We start from the raw sequence: 9,782 nt of genomic DNA on the forward strand, positions 1-9,782 counted from the left end.
TTAATCTTGTGCAATGAATTTAATTTATTAGCAAAAGAAATTGATTTTTTTTAAAACAATTGAAGAATGGACTCTACCATTCGAAAATTTATTAAAAATTTAACTATGAAATGGTTTTGTTTGAACAACCCAGTCTCTAAACCCTAAAATCAGATCACAGATTGTCTTTTTTATGTCTTCATGTAGATAAACATGAGAATGTGTTATTAATCCTGCAGGATTGTCTCCTTGCTCTTAAAAGCCAAGGAAAATATAATGCCAACCCTGTGGCAAGAAGCCAACAAAAATAGACCCTTTGCACTTCGACATCATCTATGCAAGAAGCGGCAAAATGAAATACTAAAATCTATAAAATGCGAACCTTGTGACAAAATTAATGGAGATAACCAGTGCAATAAATTTCCTACTTCCTACACTTTTTGGTCTGCCTCTCGACGAACCATGTGGCTTTAGAACCTTCCTTTTTAACAACTAAAAATGCTTATAGATGTTTCTAGCTACTAAAATGGCAACAAAAACACCGCATACGAAGACAGGAAGTAGAAGACGAAGGATGTCTTACCTGAAGCTAGTGGCGAAGACACGAAGCCGAAGAACAAAGATGGAGGATATTTCACAGTTGTTCACGCGAAGATAAGGAGATCTATGATTCTTCTAGACCCAAAAATCGACTGCCTCGGAGCTCAATATCTTCTTTTTCCTCGGCTTTGCATTTTTGCTTTTTTTTCTTAAATGTAAAACTTTTCAGTCCCTGGAGGAGATCCTATAGTTGTTCACGTGAAGATGAAGAGATCTACGGCTCTTCTTGACCCAAAAATAGACTGCCTCAGAGCTCAATATCTTCTTCTTCCACGGTTTTGAGTTTTTGCTAATTTTTTGGTTCTGAAATGTAAAACAATACCCTCATTTTCCCTCCTTTTTTTGTCTGTATTCAATTTTTTTTTAAATAAATCGACCAACGTGGCATAACCGGTTATGCAACAGTTGCTACAAATGGTTGTCTGTAGCATTATTGATTTTAAAATGAGTAAGTCTACAGAGAAGCTTGTAAGGCTCTTCACACAACACACCCCTATCAACAAATAGTTAATTTATTTTTCTTCTTCTGGTAGCCTAAAACACACGTTCTGTCTCTTGCCCCCAATTTATTTCTAATTTCTCTCCCTCCCCTCCCAGCCATTGCTCCTTCCCACCAGTCAACCGCTGCATTCTCCCTTCCACCACTCTCTAAAGTCGTATCTCTTGAAGAACACAAGTTCTGGGTTGAAAACATCTTGAAGATCTGGTTCGAAAACAACATGGTATTCTTTGCATCCTTCTCTAGAGCTTCTTTTTTGGTAAGACTTGTGGAGCTTTCAAAAGCTCATTTGCTTGAGATATCCATACCATCATTCTTGTTTAAGAGATCTACATTCTTTACATTGTCTCTACCATTTTATTTTCTATTTTTTGTTTTACTAATTTTATTTTTTTCTATATTGTTTTCCAGAAATAGCGACAATAAGTACCTACTAATAAGATATTCCCGATTCATCCTTTAAGAGTTACCCAACTTTCTTCTCAAGTACCTTGCTCTCTATTTCATTCTCTCTATTTTTTTCTTTCTTTTGAACAACATGGAAAAATCCATTATCTTTGTATAACATATCTGACATGGACTGTTTTGATTGTTTTAACATGAAAATATCCAAGCCTTGAACTAAGGGTGTGAAAGTTATTTGATTCAAGCCACCTCTTGGACCAACTATTTTGTGCCTATGTTAATTTGGAAAAATCTTCTCATGATGTGTGATACTTACACCATCCGTCAATGCTACCTCTTGGACCAACTGTATTCTACTCTTCGTTTAGCAATCGAGAGGAGTTAAGATGATTTGAAGAGACTAGCCAGGTAGATTGATTTTTTTTTTTCAAATTTTGTGCCATGTACATTACTTGAAAAGTGTACTAGTTTACTTGAAGACTAGCCGATTTACTTGAAAAATATGTTTTGGGTTGGTATAAGCATTACATAAAGGTCTGGAAGCTTGAATGTCTTTTCTACGGGTTTGTGCATTCTAGTACAACCTTGAAGGAATTTGTCTTTCAATTTGACAATGCTCTGAGGAAAAAGGTGGAGGTCGAGGCGACAACTGATTTCAATTCATTCAACAAAATGATCTCATGCGTATCCCTATGGGGCATTGAGTTCAAACGGTGTGTACAAATATAAAATTTAAGGAGGTCCAAAGGTGTTGGGGATGATTTTATGTAATTGAATACTTTTCAGCACACATCGTTGCATTTCTACCTTCGATGTTTTGGATAAAATTTTCATTGATAACCATGTGAAAATGATTCAGTACTTAGTTTACTATAACGAATAGGTGGTGTTGATGGTTTTGGTGTTGGAACCCAAAATAGTACTGTCACGCAACCCACACCATCTGGCAATGAGGAGGTGTGAGGCTTTGCTTCTTTGTTTATTTGTTTAATTATTTTGAAGCAAGTATTAGTATGTTATTATGCATGCCTTATTTAACTTTTATTTGTGTTGTTTACCATATTGATGCTGTGTAATTCCATGGAAATTTGGACTGGCTCAGACAATGTATTGTAGAGTAGTTTGTAGAAACTGGAATCATAAGTTTGTAGCTTGAAGATGCTATAATTTGGGTCAATGGAAAATGTTGTAATTTGTATCTTGACGAATGTTGAAAGTGTGTATATTGAATAATGTTGAAATTTTTATCTTGTTGTGATTTGTAATTTCTGGAACGCATATTGTAATTTCTGGAAGTGACTTGAATATGAAACAGTTCAATGCTGCCATATTTGGTTTGTGATTTTGTAACCCTCACTCAGTTGCTCATAATGTGTCATTTAGGTGAAATTTTCATATGAAGGCTGGGAAATGCATCATTTGTTCTTTAGGTTTTGTGTTTTCTTTGTTTTGTTTAAAATGTGTGGACTTTGGTTCTTTAGATTTTGTGTTTTCTTTGTTCTTTAGTTTCTTCCTGGCATAAAGTTGGATGATAATTTATTTTTACTATTTATAGAAGAGAATATGCAATTCAGTTTACTATGAGAATATGTTGTATGACATCATCATTCTCCAATGCAAATATAATTTAAACCACTTCACATAATGAGAATTAGCTACACAAATAATTGAAACCAAATATGCTAAAAAAGCTTTCACTTTTTTCATTGGACATATATTCATCCTGAGCTACCAATTTCCGTTGGACAGTGAAGTCAAACTATTGTTTAGGACCAATAAGAAATTTTCAAAACAAGGAGAAAGGGTAGGATATTCCAGTAGATCCATATAAATGCGAAGCTATGTACATATGCCCTATGTATTATCTGAATCAAGCATAAACTATTACAATAGATACTACTTAGTACAAACACAATAATATTCTTGCAATCCTATTCTTGATCCTTCGCTTTCGAAGTTCAACCTCAACCATGTGAACATTTCTCTCTCTCTCTCTCTCTCTCTCTCTCTCTCCTCTCTCTCACTCAGTTTATCATCTTTTTTACAAGCTTCCTACTCGCGCAGCAATATTTCATCCTCCCTCTTCCAAACCGCATTCTCTCTTCTCCAAATATTCTTCTCCATCAATTGAAGTATATCCGCCCATACGAATAATTCACATCTTACTGCTCCTTGCACACGATCCAAACATTTCACATGACAAGGTCGACCCCGCAAATTGAAAAGTAAGCTTTACTGTGTTGTACTTTGGGCAGGCACAAAATTTAGAAATCAGCTAATGGGCACAAAATGCATAAAGTGCATATTTTAGCATCCCTACACTAATTTACAAGTCCAAATAAACAGTATACAACAGGTCACAAAATAGAAAAAATACTAGATTACTTGACATAGACATTTGGCTCAATACTTCCCCAACAAAAATGCCTCATTAACAAAGCCTTAGCAACCAAAAATTACATAGAAACTATTTAACAAAAAAACAATAAGCAACCACGCCTCACCAATGGAGCCTCAGAAACAAGTAAATTACATAGAAACTGGTTAACAATTAATGACTTCTATCAAACCACCATAAAAAAGTTAAAATTACACACAACTGTTAACAATTAGGCCTCAACAACCAAAAATCAGTGTACAATCTATATAGGGGTGTGCAGTGTGCTGTGGGTGAAGCATGTACAGAGGTTCGGCCGGAAACTTATCATGATGTGGCTGCAGCTCTAGATGCAAGGGGTTTCTCTTCGACATCGACCACAATTTGCAAGAAAGATAGAGAAAGGGGTGAAGAGAGATTTGGACGCAAGGGGTTTCTTTTTTATGTCGACCATAATTTCATGGATGGGTTAGCTTTGCCCTAGAATCACAAAGGGGATGAGTTGGGTTCAGTGGGAGAGAGAAATAATGGAGGGGGAGAGAAAATGGAAGGGACTTTGCAAGATCTCGAACGGGAGGAGATAGAGAGAGAGAGAGAGAGAGAGAGAGCCAAATGACTTCAAACATTATTTGGAGGACTGTTAAGAATTGCAACGTGTAATTTAGATCCAATTTGCCACATCAGAGTGATGTGCGGTGTGCTATTAAGGACTAACCTCTGTCTAGATTTATTGTTTTAAAATATGATCCTAACCTTAGGGGCTAGCTCAAAACTATTTAGTCCACAAGGACTATTATGTAAAAAGTCCAAACTCCAAATACCCAAATAATAATTTTTCCAGTTTGAAACAATGACCAAGGATTGTAGCATAACTCAAGGACAAAGACGATTGCCACAACTTTGCAGTTTAATTAATAGTTACTATATTTCATTCTTTCCAAACATATGAACTTATTTAGATCAGAATGCATAGGAAGTAGAATGGATTGACCAAAACTCAATAGCCTACAATGACACTCCAACAAGATTCAATCTAATGAAAAAACAGATCTTGCAAGACTCTTTATGTTCTATATGTGGCTTTGAGGAAGAGACCACTTATCATATATTATGGAAATGCTCATCTAGCTTAGGCCAAGTCTTAATGAAAAATCCATCAAAAACCATAAATAATTATTGTCGAGTCGGATAATCAAACGGTTCGTACACAAATCAAAACCAAACTCAACAAAATAAATTCCAAGAACTGATTGCCTGAGACCATTAATGGCAGAGACTTGGGGAGCTTTCATGGCAGTACAATTTAGCTTGGAATTGGGTTTTTGTAATGCTGTGTTTGAAGGTGGTGCAAAACAAGTGGTTGATGATGCCATACAACAAAAGAATGATGATTTTAGCATCTCAGCTTATCAAATACATGATATTTGGAGTATGCTTATTTCTTGGCAACTTTGGAAAGATATATGTGGTCATTTTTTTAAAACTTAGCTATAAAAAAATATATAATTTATATGAACACTGTAAAAGGATTTTTTCCACTTCACAAAACCCACTGGGCCTCGGCCTAATACCCAGCTCAAGAGCCACCAAAACCACGTAGGGGCAAAGCATCTACCAGAAAAAGGAGTCGAGTAATCGATAAGACAGGTCAGCCTGACAGCCCATGGTCATGATCAGAACCTAGAAACTTGCACAGAGCACAACGAGAAATGCAGAAGGCCCTCGATCCACCGATATCAGACCATCTACAACTCACAAAGGATGAACGCAAGGTCAGGAAACCACGCCGCATTAATGGTGCCACTACCGAGTTACATGCCACATTTATGGTGCCGTCACAGAGCCACACCGTATTAAATGACCCTGACAGCAGAAACAACAGAAGAGGCACAAACTCTGTGGAGACAAAGACGATCTTCACCTCCCCCAACCAAGGGTATAAATAGCAAGCTCTAGGTACGAGAAATCTCTATGATCCCTAGACTCTTTCACTTATTTACAAATTTCCAATAATATTTACTAACTTTGGCATCGGAGACTCCCTGGCCCCAAGGCTGCCCTCTCCTAGTTACCTTATCTCTTATCTTTTGCATCCTCATTTCGAAAGACCTAAGTTGTCGGAACCTAGCCCAAAGATGTGCAAAATATGATGTTAACAGTGGCGTCGTCTGTGTGATCTTTTTTGGGTCTTACGTGTACTTCATGCACCTGAGGCAACCCGTCCAAGCAACTCGGAAGCTTGCCAATGTTACCAAGGACATGGAAGTTTACCATCAAAAGGACCAAGCTCTTGGGGGTGAGGAAAGCACAGTAGAAGAAAGTTAAATACACAATCATGTAGAGATGCCCACAAACGGCGGGGTAAGTGAGGCATAGCCTACAAAGAATGCCTACACCTTGCCGCTAGCTCGTAGCTGAGGGAAGGTAGTAACCAAAGTGCGAGATGAGCAAGGGCTCAAGTAAGTGGAGTCGATCGAGCCATTGGAGGTCATCCTCCTCAACCCAAATCGACCAGAGGTGAAGGCAAGGATTAGTAGTGAAATGACAGCTGAAGCCTGAAGTGCCATGAAGCAACTTCTCGTTGAGCACCAGGACATGTTTACCTGGATCCACAAGGATATGCTAGGGATAGAGCCTGAGGTCATACAGCACAACCTTAGTGTTGACCCAAAGGCCAAAGGAGTGGGGCAAAAGTGTTGAAGCGTCAGTGTAGAAAAGAATGTCGCTATAACAGAGGAAGTAGACCGCCTGCTGAGCGCAGGATTCATCCAAGAGGCCCATTACCTAGAGTGGCTATCCAATTTAGTACTTACAAATGGAAAATGTGTGTCGACTTCACAGACCTCAACAAAGCCTACCCGAAGGACAGCTTCCCGCTTCCCCACATCGACCTAATTGTCGACTCCACGACGGGTCTCCAAATGCTCAGCTTTATGGATGCCTACTCTGGGTATAATTAAATTCGTATGAACCCCGAGGATGAAGAGAAAACTTCATTCATCACTGAACAAGGCTTATATTGTTACACGACGATGCCCTCTGGCTTAAAAAGGCAGGCGCCACCTACCAGCGCTTGGTCAATCGTATGTTTAAAAACCAGATAGGAAGAAACATCGACGTCTACATGGATGACCTGCTGGTTAAGAGTGGGATCATAGAAGAGCACCTGAACGACTTAAGGGAGGATTTCGCAATACTATGACAATAGCAAATGAAGCTAAACTCTGCAAAGTGCGCCTTCGGTATTGGGTCAGGAAAGTTTTTAGGATTTATGGTATCCAAATGTGAAATCAAAGCCAACCTCAAGAATGTGAAGGTCATCCTCAACATGGCCCCACCCCGAAGCATAAACGAGGTGCAAAGGTCGACTAGGCGAGTGGCCTCCATGAACATATTCGTGTTAAGATCCACTTACAAATATCTATCTTTCTTCAAAGTCTTGTGAAAAGCACAGGCATGGGATGGCAAGTGCGACTAGGCATTCGAAACCCTCAAGAAGTACCTCACGAGCCCACCGCTTCTCAGCCAACCTCAGTGTGGAGAAACATTGATCTCTTACTTGGCGGTCTCCCCTCAGGCCGCTTCCTCAACATTGGTACACGAAGAGGAGGGGGTCCAGAAGCCGATCGACTACACTAGCTAGGCATATCGGGGGGCCGAAGCCAAGTACCACTGCATAAAGCAGCTAGCTTTTGTGCTAGTAGTAACTACGTGCAAGCTATGCCCGTACTTTCAAGCTCACCCAGTACGTGTCCTCACAGAAACCCTCTAAAAAAGGTGCTACAACGACCGAACGCATTAGGCCGGCTTATGAATTGGGCAGTCAAATTGAGCAAGTTCGACATCAACTATGCACCACAGAACGCCATAAAAGGGCAAGTGCTAGCGGACTTTGATGCTGAATTTACCGGATTCTCGGCAGAGAATGATGATGCACCTCCTATAAAAGCCTTGTCAAGTATTTGTTGATGGCTCATTTGGCCAGGCTGGAGGGGGAGTGAGAGTGCATATCATCACATTCGAGGGAGAAGAATACAATTATGTTATCAAGTTGGTGTTCAAGACAACGAACAACAAGGCAGAGTACGAAGCACTACTTTCAGGGCTAATTGTAGCCAAGTCTTTAGGCGTCACCGAGATTGAAGTATATTCTGACTCTCAGGTAGTGGTAAATCAACTGTGAGGAGAGTTTGCCATAAAAAGCAAAAAGTTGAAGAAATATTTAGCACTAGTATAGGTCAAATGCCCCCATTTCAAATATTTCCATATTCAGCAAGTATTGAGGACAAAAAATTAGAAAGCAGACAAGTTGGTGCGTGTGGTGTCTAGATTGGAGGAGTCCCCTCTGCCAGAGCAAATAGTGATCCAAACTCTGGAAGTGCCTGCTGTGGGGATCGAGGTAATGGAAATACTGCTCAGGGCCCTAGACTGGAAACCAATGAGGTACCAGAGGACAGACAAGAGGGTAGGAAGATCAGAAATCGAGCGACGCGCTACACTCCAATGAGGGAGTCCTATATCGAAGGGGCCACTCGGCACCTCTTTTGAGGTGCATTTCCCTTGAAGAAGCGTAGTACGTGTTGGCAGAAATACACAAAGGGATTTGTTGGAATCACTCAGGAGGACAGGCATTGGCCAGAAATGTAATGAGAGCGGGCTATTACTGGCCTCAGGCCCTGCAAGGCGTTAACGACTATGCGTGAAAGTGTAGAAAATGCCAAGAATACGCTAGGATGCCCCATTGCCCACCAGAGGATTTGACGTCGATCAAGTCACCTTGGCCTTTCGCCTAATAGGGAATTGACTTGGTCAACCCACTTTCCCCGGGCAAAGGAGGAGTCAAGTTTGTAGTGGTGGCTGTGGACTACTTCACCAAGTGGGTTGAGACTGAGGCCTTAGCAATCATCACGGCGAACAATGTCACGCGATTTCTATAGAAATTGGTAGTTTGCAGGTTTGGCATCCCGCTCACCATCATATCAGATAATGGGAGGCAATTCGATTTCGATCACTACTGCAATTGGTGCTGGGAATTGGGGGTTGAGTTATGGTACTCATTCAGTACTCATCCCCGGAACACCCCTAGTCTAAAGGGTAAGTTGAGGCGACCAACAAAACACTGATGGGAATGCTTAAGAAGCGGCTCTACGACATAAATGGGGCATGGGCAGAAGAACTCCCCATGGTCCTATGGGCCTATCGGGTCACAGTGAAAACACCAATTGGGGAAACTCCCTTTACTCTCACATACGGCCACGAGGTGATGCTGCCAGTAGAAATTAGAATACTTACCTACAGAGTTCAACATTTTGAACAAGAGTGCGGCTAGAAGAACAGTTGGATCTATTGGAAGAAGTCAAGCTAGAAGCCAAAATAAGAACCACAACCAACAAAAGAAGGGCGGAGAGATGCTTCGACAAGCGCGTGCATCTAAGAACATTCAAGATCAGAGATCTCATACTCAAGGAGACAGGAAAAACCACACAGGATGAGGGAAAGCTAGGCCCCCTAATGGGAGGGCCCTTACGTGGTCGTCGCCACAAATTGCTTAGGCTCCTACTACCTTAGAGACTCCCAAGGAAATGAGCTACCGCATCCTTAGAACGACGAGCATCTACGGAAATTTTATTTCTAAGCTAATTCATTATCATAAATTTATATGTTTTCATACACCTGTTATGGGCCCCAATAAAATATGTTTTGTATTTCAATGGCTAATTTCAGGAACATAACATAATCCGTCAAGCGGACTTCCCTCTGACCAAAGCAATAATCTCCATCAGCAAAGTTAACTCCACTAAACAGGAACTCCATCAGCAACTTACCTCCTCGCTAGGTAAAAATGGAAATGTAGGCCTAAAAGGTTGCCTTATCCCTCTCGCAATAGAGTGCAGGTCGGTCCTTGCCCACTTGAAAATAAAA

Source organism: Juglans microcarpa x Juglans regia, chromosome 4S, assembly GCF_004785595.1.
Source record: "Juglans microcarpa x Juglans regia isolate MS1-56 chromosome 4S, Jm3101_v1.0, whole genome shotgun sequence".
Taxonomy (NCBI): domain Eukaryota; kingdom Viridiplantae; phylum Streptophyta; class Magnoliopsida; order Fagales; family Juglandaceae; genus Juglans; species Juglans microcarpa x Juglans regia.